This window comes from Panthera uncia, chromosome D2 (assembly GCF_023721935.1).
Source record: "Panthera uncia isolate 11264 chromosome D2, Puncia_PCG_1.0, whole genome shotgun sequence".
NCBI classification, from domain to species: Eukaryota; Metazoa; Chordata; class Mammalia; order Carnivora; family Felidae; genus Panthera; species Panthera uncia.
In genome coordinates this window covers 12,572,305-12,582,656 of record NC_064818.1, presented here as the reverse complement: position 1 = coordinate 12,582,656, position 10,352 = coordinate 12,572,305, and positions in this window count along the sequence as shown.

The window sequence follows — 10,352 nt, the reverse complement described above, 5'->3', positions numbered from 1 at the left end:
GCACGTCATGCATGCTAAGGCCATATTCTCTGAGGGCCTCCCGCCAGCAGACCTGCATATGGCCGTGGGTCCTCCGCAGGATGCCTGCCTGTGCCCCGAGGCAGACTGTCCCGTAGGACATCCTCATGTCGAAGACCCAGGGAATCTCGTGCACTCCCTCCAGAGGGTGGATGCCCCAGCATCTTGTTCCTGTACTTGGGAGGGGCACATCTGACCATCCAGAGGATGGTACCCTATTTCCCGATAAGGGCGTTTGGGGCCATTTTTGCCCCCTAAGAGGCAATAGAATGCAATAGAAAAAGCGTGGAAGCCCCGAGTTTGCATCCTGGCTCTGCCGTGTTCCACAGCCAAATTATACTCAAGACTCAGTTTCTCATTCAAGAATGGGGAGAAAACTTCATGCCTCCTGCTGTTTCTGAAAAGATCAAGTGGACAGGTGACGTGAAGGCTTTCAGGGAACTATAAAATGCGAATCAACTGTTAGCCACCGCTCCTCTGAAAACCTAAGCACTGCCTGTAAAATATTTGCACCACATATTAAGCAGACATATCTGGAGTAGCGGTTTCAGGTAAGGTTTATTGTGCCTAATATTTTTTTTTTAAACTTGGAACACTGTCTTAAAATTCTTCTGACCACTTATTTCAGTCAAAGACCGAGGGATAGGGATGTGTTATATTAAAGAACTCTTGAGATAAAGAATTGTTTCTATGGAAGAATGAGAATGAATCAAATAAGTCTGAGACAGAAAGAGATGTTTGGAGAGAGGAGGACCTTAAACGCATAAGGATGCTGTGCTCAACCAGAGTCTCTCCTTAATTACCCGGCCATAAAGGAGCCTTAAAACTCTGTGATAATGGAGAAAGGCGGGGTTTCCATCAGCACACAGCTCAGTGTGCACTGCTGGGGAGCTGGGTGAGCAGGGACAGGGAGCCGGCTTCGCTTCCAGTGGGCACCTGCCGTCAGCACGGACACGAGGCAGAGAGGCCACGGAGGCCACCCCTCCACTCGGCCAAGAAGGGCCCAAGATCCAGCTCCTGTCTGCCCACCTTGTCGGGGCCATCTTCTGATGCTTCCGGTCCCCCGACAACCCGTGAGGCAGGACACAGGCAAGAGCGGGCAAGTGCAGGACCTGAAGCCCAAAGGCTGAACTTTGAATCCTGGGTCTGCTCCTTGCTGGCTACGTAACTCTTTGGGCACATTTCTTAACGTCTTGCTCTCTCCAGTTGCAAAGTGGGAAGAGCCACGGTTTGTACTAGTTTCCTTTTGCTGCTGCAACAAATTACAACAGACTTACAGTTTAAACAACACAAATTTGTTATTTGAGAGCAGCGGGTGTTTGAAAGTGCGCAGTGGCAGGAGGGGTCCTGGAGGCTCCGGGGAGAGCCTGTATCCGGGCCTTTTCCGGCTTCTGGTGGCTGCCTGCACGCCTCGCTCACAGCTCTTCCTCCAACTTCAAAGCCAGCAGCCTAGCATGGTCCAATCCCTCTGACACTCCCGTCCTTTTATAAGGACATTGAGCGGGCTGGGGGGGAGCCCAACGTGGGGCTCCATCCCCCGACCCTGAAATCAGGACCTAAGCCAAAACCAAGGAGAGTGAGATGCTTACCCGACTGAGCCACCCAGACGCCCCTGCATCTCAAGATTCTTAATCACATCTGCAAAGTCTCTTTTGCTCTGTAAGGTAACATATCCACAGGTTCCGGGGTGGCCCTCTGGGGGGGGGGGGGGGGGGTGCATTATTTTTCCTACAATAGTTGTCAAGGAATAAATACTTAATATAAGACACTTAGAGCCTGGCTTTAGTAAACACGCAATATGTGTTAGTTGCTGTTATTATTTGCCTGGGCAAAACCTCTCAGCCTTGAAAGTCTTCCCCGCTCAATAGCTGTGACCCAACCCTTTCATCTGGCCAAGTCCCGAGACCTCCTTCTGGAAGCCTCTCCTGACCTAGACTGGGTTGGGGGTCCTGCTGGATTCAGGTTCTTAATTTTGTGTTGTGTTTTAATCATCCATTTCTTCCAGCAGCTTGTAAATTCTTTAAGACCCGAGACCTCCGTTTTACTCATGTCTGTGTTCCTGCCTGCTGGCACAGTAGCACTTACAAGTCTCATCAAGGACGAAGGGCCCTTCCTGACTCCCTGGCAAGCGAGGGTGGATGCTGGTTCACGAGCTCCCAGGGGTGCTCAGAACCGTGGAGCTCCTGCATCCTGCCACAGGGGAGCCAAGGGGATTGGGGGGGGGGGAGTCTGTATTTTGGGGTCATCGTGCTCTGCACAGAGGCAGTTCTTTAGGACAAACGGCTGGTTTCCCCATCAGTGAAGCACTCTTGCGAAAAGCAGGGAAAGATCCACGCGCTTAGCCTGGAAAGGAAAGCTGGGCTCCTGCAGGTGTCTCGGTCTCATGGTGTTTGTGGAAAGTCACTGTCACACAGCCCCAAGGGGGGTGGGGTGGGGCAGGCTGGCACAGGAGACGGTCTGGGAAGGCTCAGCTAGTTTGGGTTTTCTGATACATGGAAGGACGACCTGAGAAGTCATCTGCTTTGGTGGTTTATAAGACTTAAAACAGATTCCCTGGCCCTGGCTCAGAACTGCTGAGTAAGAATGTCCAGGGGTGAGGTGGTATTTCTGCAAACTACCCAAAGTCATTCTGCTATGCCACCAGGTTGGAGAGCCACTGACGGATCTTCCCCGAATTTTCCAGACAAGCCTGTGCTACAAATACGTGGTTCCGAAAACAAGTGTGTAAAACCGGAAGGCACAGACAGTGCGGCCCATCGTTACGCAAACGTGCTCTTTACCCACCGGGCCACACAGCAAGAATACCCAGCTGTGTCTTCTAACCTACCTGGATCTCCTTCCTCTGGTTAGCCCCCAGGTCTTCAAGAAGTGGGGTCTTGGATGCGGCCTCTGAGGGGCGCCCTCTAAGGTGACGCCACTCCTCGTGGGCTCAAACTCTCCACTGCCTGCACCCGGCACCTGGGGCGTCTGGAGCCACTCGGCTCACCAGGCCAGTTGCCGGAGCGGGGGGCATCCACAAAACGGAGAGCCTCGTGCTGTGCGCTATTTTGCCACGCGTCTCTTCCTCTGCCTTGAGTTATACTACCAAACGCTCCTTTTGGAAAATGCAGCTTCCTCACAGGCTGGGGGTGGGGGAGGAGACAAGGGGAGAAGACCCCTGCCCCGTCAAGGAAGGCAGCTGGGCGTGAATAATCTGTGGGTCAATCACACGTTCGCCTGCTTCCACTTTCGCTGCCTCTACACGCACGACACAAGTTCAATTCATGGCCTTGATCTTGGTCTTAATCTTGGATCCATACTGAGTCCTTCCATAAGCAGCTTATTTAAAATCTACAATGGCCCTTCCCTGGAGTTCTTTCTTTATCTCCCTTCCTTGTTCTAGTTTTCTCCCCAGCATTCACTCACATCTTAAATGCTTATTTATTAACTTACGCATTGAAATTACCTTTGATTTTCAGGCTTATTATTACTGGCCTGATCCTTCTACCAGAATGTAAATTCTATGAGCGCAGGGATATTTTTTGTCTTCCCCTCTGCTGCCCACTGATGGTTCCCCCAGCACGTCAAAAGTACGGCAAGGAAAAGCCAGTCGGACAGACAGAGTGAGGAACTGTGAGGGAAAAAGACAGAAAACCCCACCACGGGGCGCATTTCACAGCGGACAGAGGTCCAACGAGAAGGCAGAGCAGGAAGAACCAGGGGAAAGCCGAGAGAGGCCGGGGGCCCTGGATCAACGTGTCAGTTGCCATGGTTACTGTGAAGGAAGGCCTGGGCCCTGCCCTCCCTCCTCAGGCCGCCGGAGCTGGGGGGTAGGTAGAGGGTGACCAGGTTTGGCAGAAGCACAAAACAAAAACTCACCCTGGGAGAGGCACGCTCTCACCGAAGGCTCATAAACTGTAATCCCCGCCATCCACATGCGGCGGGAAGCGGTGCGGTGGGCATCGGATCAAATTCGGGAGCGTTAGGGGGACAAAGAGATCATAAACAAGAGACAGAGCTGTGCCTGGACACAGAAAGAATGAGTCATCCAGGGGAGCGTGGTGGTGGCGGCAGCTGGCTGTGGCCTCCCAGAGACTGGCAGCCGAGCAGCGTCAGGGGCCGCCGGCCAGGCGGTCCCTTCCGAGGGAGGCCAACACGTGTAAACCTGCGGCAGAAAGAGCCTGCATTTCACAGCATCGTTTTTGTGTCGGCCCAAACTTCACATCTGTTCTCTGAAGCCTCCCTACTGTGTCTACCATGACTCAGGAACCTCCCCCCCCCTACCCCGGGGCTGTCTCCCCTGGCCCCTGCGTGGCTACCTGACCCCCACCCCCCACCCCAGGCTGTCTCCCCTGCCCCCCACATGGCTACCTGGCCCCCCACCCCCACCCTGGGCTGTCTCCCTTGCCCTCCCCCGCCCCTCGCATGGCTACCTGGCTCCCAGCCCCTCTCTGCCATAAGCCAGCCTTCTGTTCCACGTGGGCGGGACCTCCTCACCTGCCACGTCTCTCTCTCCCCACGTGCCCAGCCCGCTCCCCCCTTCCACTCACTAAACCAGGTCATGCTGTCACCCTGGGCCACCCAGGCGCAGGCCTCTCCCTGCCCCGCCCCCCACCTCTGGTCAGACAGCAGATGCGAGGGCCTGGGCATCCTGGGGCCAACTGCAGCCGAGTCTTAACGCCCCACATCTCCAGCCTTCTTCCTCTGACCCGCCCCACACAGGGCCCCCCCCCCACCGCTGAATCCCGCCTCTGCTGAACAACTGCCCGGGATCCCCACTGGTCCCAGAACAGACTCCCACAGCTCAGGTGACAGTCCTCCTAACTGGGCTCGGGACACCTTTTCCTCTTCTCCGCCTGCACGCCCCCAACTCTGAGCCTCTGCACATGCTGGTCCCTCTGCCTGGAAAGCCCTTGCTCACTTGTGCGGGTTGGAAAAAATCTCGCTCAGCTTTCCGGGGCCTCGGCTGTCAGGCCCTTCCTGCAGGCGCTGCTCTCGGGAGGAATGAATGTTCCTGTTATCACCGCTCGCACAGCACGGCTGTCACGGCATTAATCCAGGGGCACACGGGTTGTTTTCACACCTCTATCCCTCCTAGATTATGAGTACTCTCAGGTCCTTATTCATCCTTAAATCATCAGTGCCTGAAATACCTGCTCACATGTTCATTAAATGAACGTCTTAGAAACACATGGCTTCTGCACAATCTCGTAGGAACGTATCTACGGCTCTGAGTCACACACATGCACGGAAAGGGGTCCTTCCGCCGTGTCCCCCGATGAAGATGGCTTACAGCAGTAACGCATAGGAAAACCAGGGACAGGCAGGCAAACCCCGGGAAGCCTGGTCATGGCGTGGATCGGCGGACCTCTGCGATGACAAATCCCGTGACACAGACAGTTTCTGTTTAGTAAAAAAGCGTGCCTGGGTCCAGGCCAACGACTTAGTTCCGCTGCTGCTGACTATGGCGAAGTTCTAGCGCGAGGAGAGGGTTTGGAGAGAAGCTGGGAGGAATCTGACCCGTCAGGGGGGACAGCGGACCTGGGGTGTGAGGGCTGCTAATCCTGATGCAGGACACACAGGGCTTGTGTCCAGTCTCTTTGCAACAGTTCTGAGAATGCAGAGCCCCGGAAAGATTGCACTGCACTGCGGACACAGCAAGCCCAGAAAGATCGGCAGGAAAGAGCCCCAAACTCCCCGATTCTGCAAGGTCAACCACCTGGGGGAGAAAAGCACCGACACACCAAGCTCTGACTGGAAGGGGCAATGAGGTGAAGCCGCTCAAGACAGGGACAGGGTAACAGGGTGGTGGACCCAGAGTGGGGTCTACCCGGGTACCCAGAGTGAGCAGAAGGCTCCAGTGACCGTATCTCTGCTAGGTCAAATTCAGCTGAAGAAGAGACTACGTGACGCTAACGAAGGCCGATTTACGTATCTATACCTCACCTTGTTCCAGAAAAAATTCGGCGGCTGACATCACTGTCACTGTCCCTCTGTTATTTTCCTTAAGGTTCAAAGCTTTCGGATTCTCCACTCAGGCTCTGCCATCGATCCGCTCTTGGCCACACTCCATATTCATCACTGCCCTTAAGTTCAGGAGCCTGTGTCTTCCCATCCTCATGGCACCTGCTTCCTCTTATATGTACCATTAAACACACACTTGTACTCTCACATCATCTGTCTCTTTAACCAGGACGGAGCCCTCCCTCATCCATGTGGCCCCACAGGTGTCGGGGGTGAATAAACATCTCCAGAGCCCTGGAGCCCCATGGTTGTAAGTGAAGTTCACCGGGGTTCAAGGAAAACAGAATGTTCCCCAAATTAATGAACAGAAACTAAAACCAAATAGGGACTCTCATGCTTGTTCGGCATAACACAGGATTGGGACTCCAGCCTCCACCAAGGAGAGGTCCCACTGGCAATCTTGAAGGAGGTTCAGATCATACCACCCCCAAATGTGCCACTTTGGCATAAGGGCTGTTTTGAGCGGAAGGCAATTAAGAAACAGCAGACACAGAAGGAATTCTCTGGCCTCGCCCTTTCCACCTAAAAGCAAGACATGCATTTCCTTTTGTGAAGGTGTTCTTGCCTTCTATCTCCCACACCAGAAGGAAGAAAATCACCATTATCACTGGAGAGATAACGTTGGCACCAAGATGGATCAGCACAAGGAAATCTTGCTAAAGTAACTCTTATCTTCTAGAAGTTTTCTCCATGTATTTATCTTCCCACAATTTACTGCCCCTAGGACCCCTAGCCCCTTTTTTCCTTTGTCTTGTCACTTTCCCATAACTCATCTCCCTTTGTTAAAATGGTATATATAAGCTCTCAGGCCTAACTGCTTCTTCCGGTTTTCTCTTCTTTCCTGTGAAGCTCCTGTGTGCACATAGAGCAAACTTTTTCTCCCATTAATTTGGCTCTTTTCTCCTGTTAATCTCTCCTGTTGTCAGTTTAATTCACAGGCCCCAGTCACTAAATCTAAAAGGCTGGAGGAAAAGCTTTTTTTCCTTCTGGCCATATTAGAATGGGTTCTGCTGTTGGACCTGGAAAGCAGACCCTGCTGTATGAGGGGTGTGCAGTGGGGTAGTCAGCAAATGCAGGCTGCCCCAGCCTATATGCTGCCAGATCTCTGTCCCCGCTGCGTCCAACATCCCAGGGACCAAGGATGAAGCACTATCGCCCACTGTCTGCCATCCCTGTCTCTGCCTCTCCAACAGTTTCCAGAACCTGAGCCACAGAGCCGGCTGGGCCACTGCTGAGGCCACCTCCAGCAACTTCCATACCCTGCTCTGCTTTCTACCCTCTTGCAATATTGCAAAAGCAACATTCCCTTGCTTTTTCCTTTCTGTTTCAAATTCCATTTCTCCTACTTGGACCCTCACTCTCACACAGTGCTTTTGGTAAAGATCTCTCAATTTTAATATTTGTGTGACAACCATAAGTAAATACAGTCGAATTTGGGTGGTAGGCCTATGGCGACACATATATTTTTCATATCAGCACCTTGTGCTGTGGTTGTAAAGATGTTCTAATATGAATTTTGGAAGCAATACAAATGTTTCCCTTTTTCCTACTGCTATCTCCCTGCCCCTCTTCCTTTGGTGGTGACCCTAGGCAAGGGGTAGAAGAGAAGCCCCCACAGTAGCAAATTAGACATGAAAGCCAGGAGGAAACACAGGCACTAAGGAGAACTGCAGACAAGCACAAACCAGGTGCCGGTTAGTAGACCCAGGGTGGTTGCTCGTGTTGTGCACGCGATCACTGGCGGGGGAACCCACCTGGCCCCAGCGGGATGCTTACAGCATTTCTTCTACCTCTTCTTCCTCAGCCTCACAGCACACACCCCGCTAGGGCGAGCCAACCCAGCCACCCAGGGTGAAATGGTTAGAGAAATCCAAGAGAGGAAGAAATCCGCTCTTTTGTCAAGAGAGCGCATGCGTCGTCCCTGGGCGTGGCTCTCTCCACGCACACCACCGTTTCTTCTCTTCCAGTGGTCTCAACGGCTCCCCCTTCGTATTTGTATAAGCTTTTCCTTGGTCACCACCACCCACCGAACCCCCTGCCATAACACTCCTGGACAGTTTTTGTTTGTTTTGCTAAAGAGAAACCTTGCGGGTATGGCGCGAAGGTTACATGAAATCATCCGTGTGACTCACGGACTCGAAGCCTGGTCCGCCCTCCCTCCACCCCGCGGCCGGTAACCTGGGCTCCCTCCCGGGGATCGCCCTCTGAGGTTGGGCCATCGGTGACTTGCTTGCAGACACGCGGGAACCTCAAGGCTTCGGGGACCAGTGGCTTCTCCACAGCCACATATATGTCCTCACTCCGCCCAGGGCAGCAGAACCCACGCCACAAGCCCCGTGTGGGAAACACAGCCGCACTCCCCCATCCCCGCAAGGCCTGCCATTTGTCCGCTGGTTTCCACGAGGAAAACTGGGTGCACACCCCCTGCCATTTAACCTAACAAAAGCTCCTTGACAATTAAAGTGATTTGGAATGCTTCAGCTAGCTTACTGAACAGATCCCCTCTTAAGTACCCATTGTTTTCTCTGCAGTGAGTTTTTTTTTTTTTTTCCTTTCAGCAGTAATTCTTGCCTCTACTTCCTTCCCTAAATGGAAATTGCATTTGCATTTTTCACTGATGATAATTTAAGTTATCTGGTTTATTCTTCATATGGTTGTAACCAACTGGTTAAAATCTTACAGGAGTATTATGCTAGTTTCTATATTATAATTGGCCTCCCTGTTTCTCTTTTCTGACACTCAGTTAGCTCCTCTGATTTTCAGTTAAAATACCCTTGCTGGCCACTGTTAAGAGGATGTTTTTGTAGTATTCCTGGTGTATCAAAGAAGTTAAATTTCAGGGCGCCTGGGTGGCTCAAGAGGTCGTTCTGACACTTCATTTCAGCTCAGGCCGTGATCTCGAGTACGAGATCCCGCATCGGGCTCTGCACTGACAGCCTGCTTGGGATTCTCTCTCTCCTCTCTCTCCCTCTCCCTCTGCCCCTCCCCTACTCTCTTTCTCTCATAATAAACAAACAAACAAACAAACAAACAAACTTTAAAAAAAGTTATATGTCAGTTCCTGGTTTAAGAAAACCCAACAAATCATCTCTCTAGCTGTGTGATAATAAGTCTCTTTATGTCTATCATGTTTATTTACCAATGAAAATACCAAATAAAGGAGGGGGAAATCTGGGCGATTAGAGAATAGAATATGCTCCTAAGGGTATTCTGAGAATAAACCAGGTAATATCTTAAAGACACTGTTTCAAACTTCCATGAAGAAAAAGGGCAATTTGCTGACATGCGTTGTTGCATCATTAGGCATTCTCCCCTTTTCACGTAGAACGAAAATGAGTCAAGGTAAGAAAAATGTGATCGTGAGACATGCCTGCAGATACAGAAGAGTGGTTTGTCTTGCAGAGTTCTGTCTTAGCCATGTGGCTGTCTTCCTCACGAAGCAATAGTTGTGTAGTGGTGACAGTGGTGGGGAGAAGTGGCATGATGCATCAGCAGTCCTGAAGCCCCACCCCGACCTCCTGGGACAGCTATGGGGCACTTGCCACCCCAGGGCCCAGGGGGACGACAGGGCCCGAGTGCCCACCTAACGTTCTGCCGCTCCAAAGAATGTGCTGAGATATGAGCAGCTTTGGAGACTGCCACTTTAGCTTTAAAAGCTGTAAAGTGCGTATGGGAAAAGCTTTTTCCTGGTTTCTCTGCTGTCTACTTGCACGAGAAATGTCACAGGCAAATGCCAAGCCAATCACCAGACTACTGGGAATGAGCCTTTTGCTGTGCTAGTTCTCAGCAAGCCAGACTTCATCCACAGGTTCCCTTTGGGCAATTTTATTTTAAGGAGGCTGAGGATTGGAGCCCTGTGCTGGCAAAGGAGCCAAGAGGAAGTCCATCCTCCTAAATAGTTATTTCAGCTTAATAACGCTGAGGTGAGACGCCCAGTTAACCAGCAGAGCATCACAATAAACCCTGTACTTACATTAACCCCTACAACATATTAAGTGCTATATCCATCTTTTACCCAGACTGATAACCTAGTCAACTCCACGCTCCAAAACTAATTCATAGTTTACGTCGTGTGTCTCAGGACCGAAAAAGGCTTTCCACTGAACATCTCAGTTGTTCCCACAGTAAGCGTGTTGCAGGGAACAGGGCCAGATCAGATGGCCGTGTGCCTCCCTTCCCCCGCAGCATGCGAAAATCAGGAAAAAGATTTCCCCAGAGCACCAAGGAGCCAGCCACAGAGCCCGGGGCCCCTCGCTGCTGCTCTGAGGCATTTACCGCTGAATTCTCCTGTCCCACTGTGGGAAGGAGGCCTCCCAGTGAGGACTCATGAG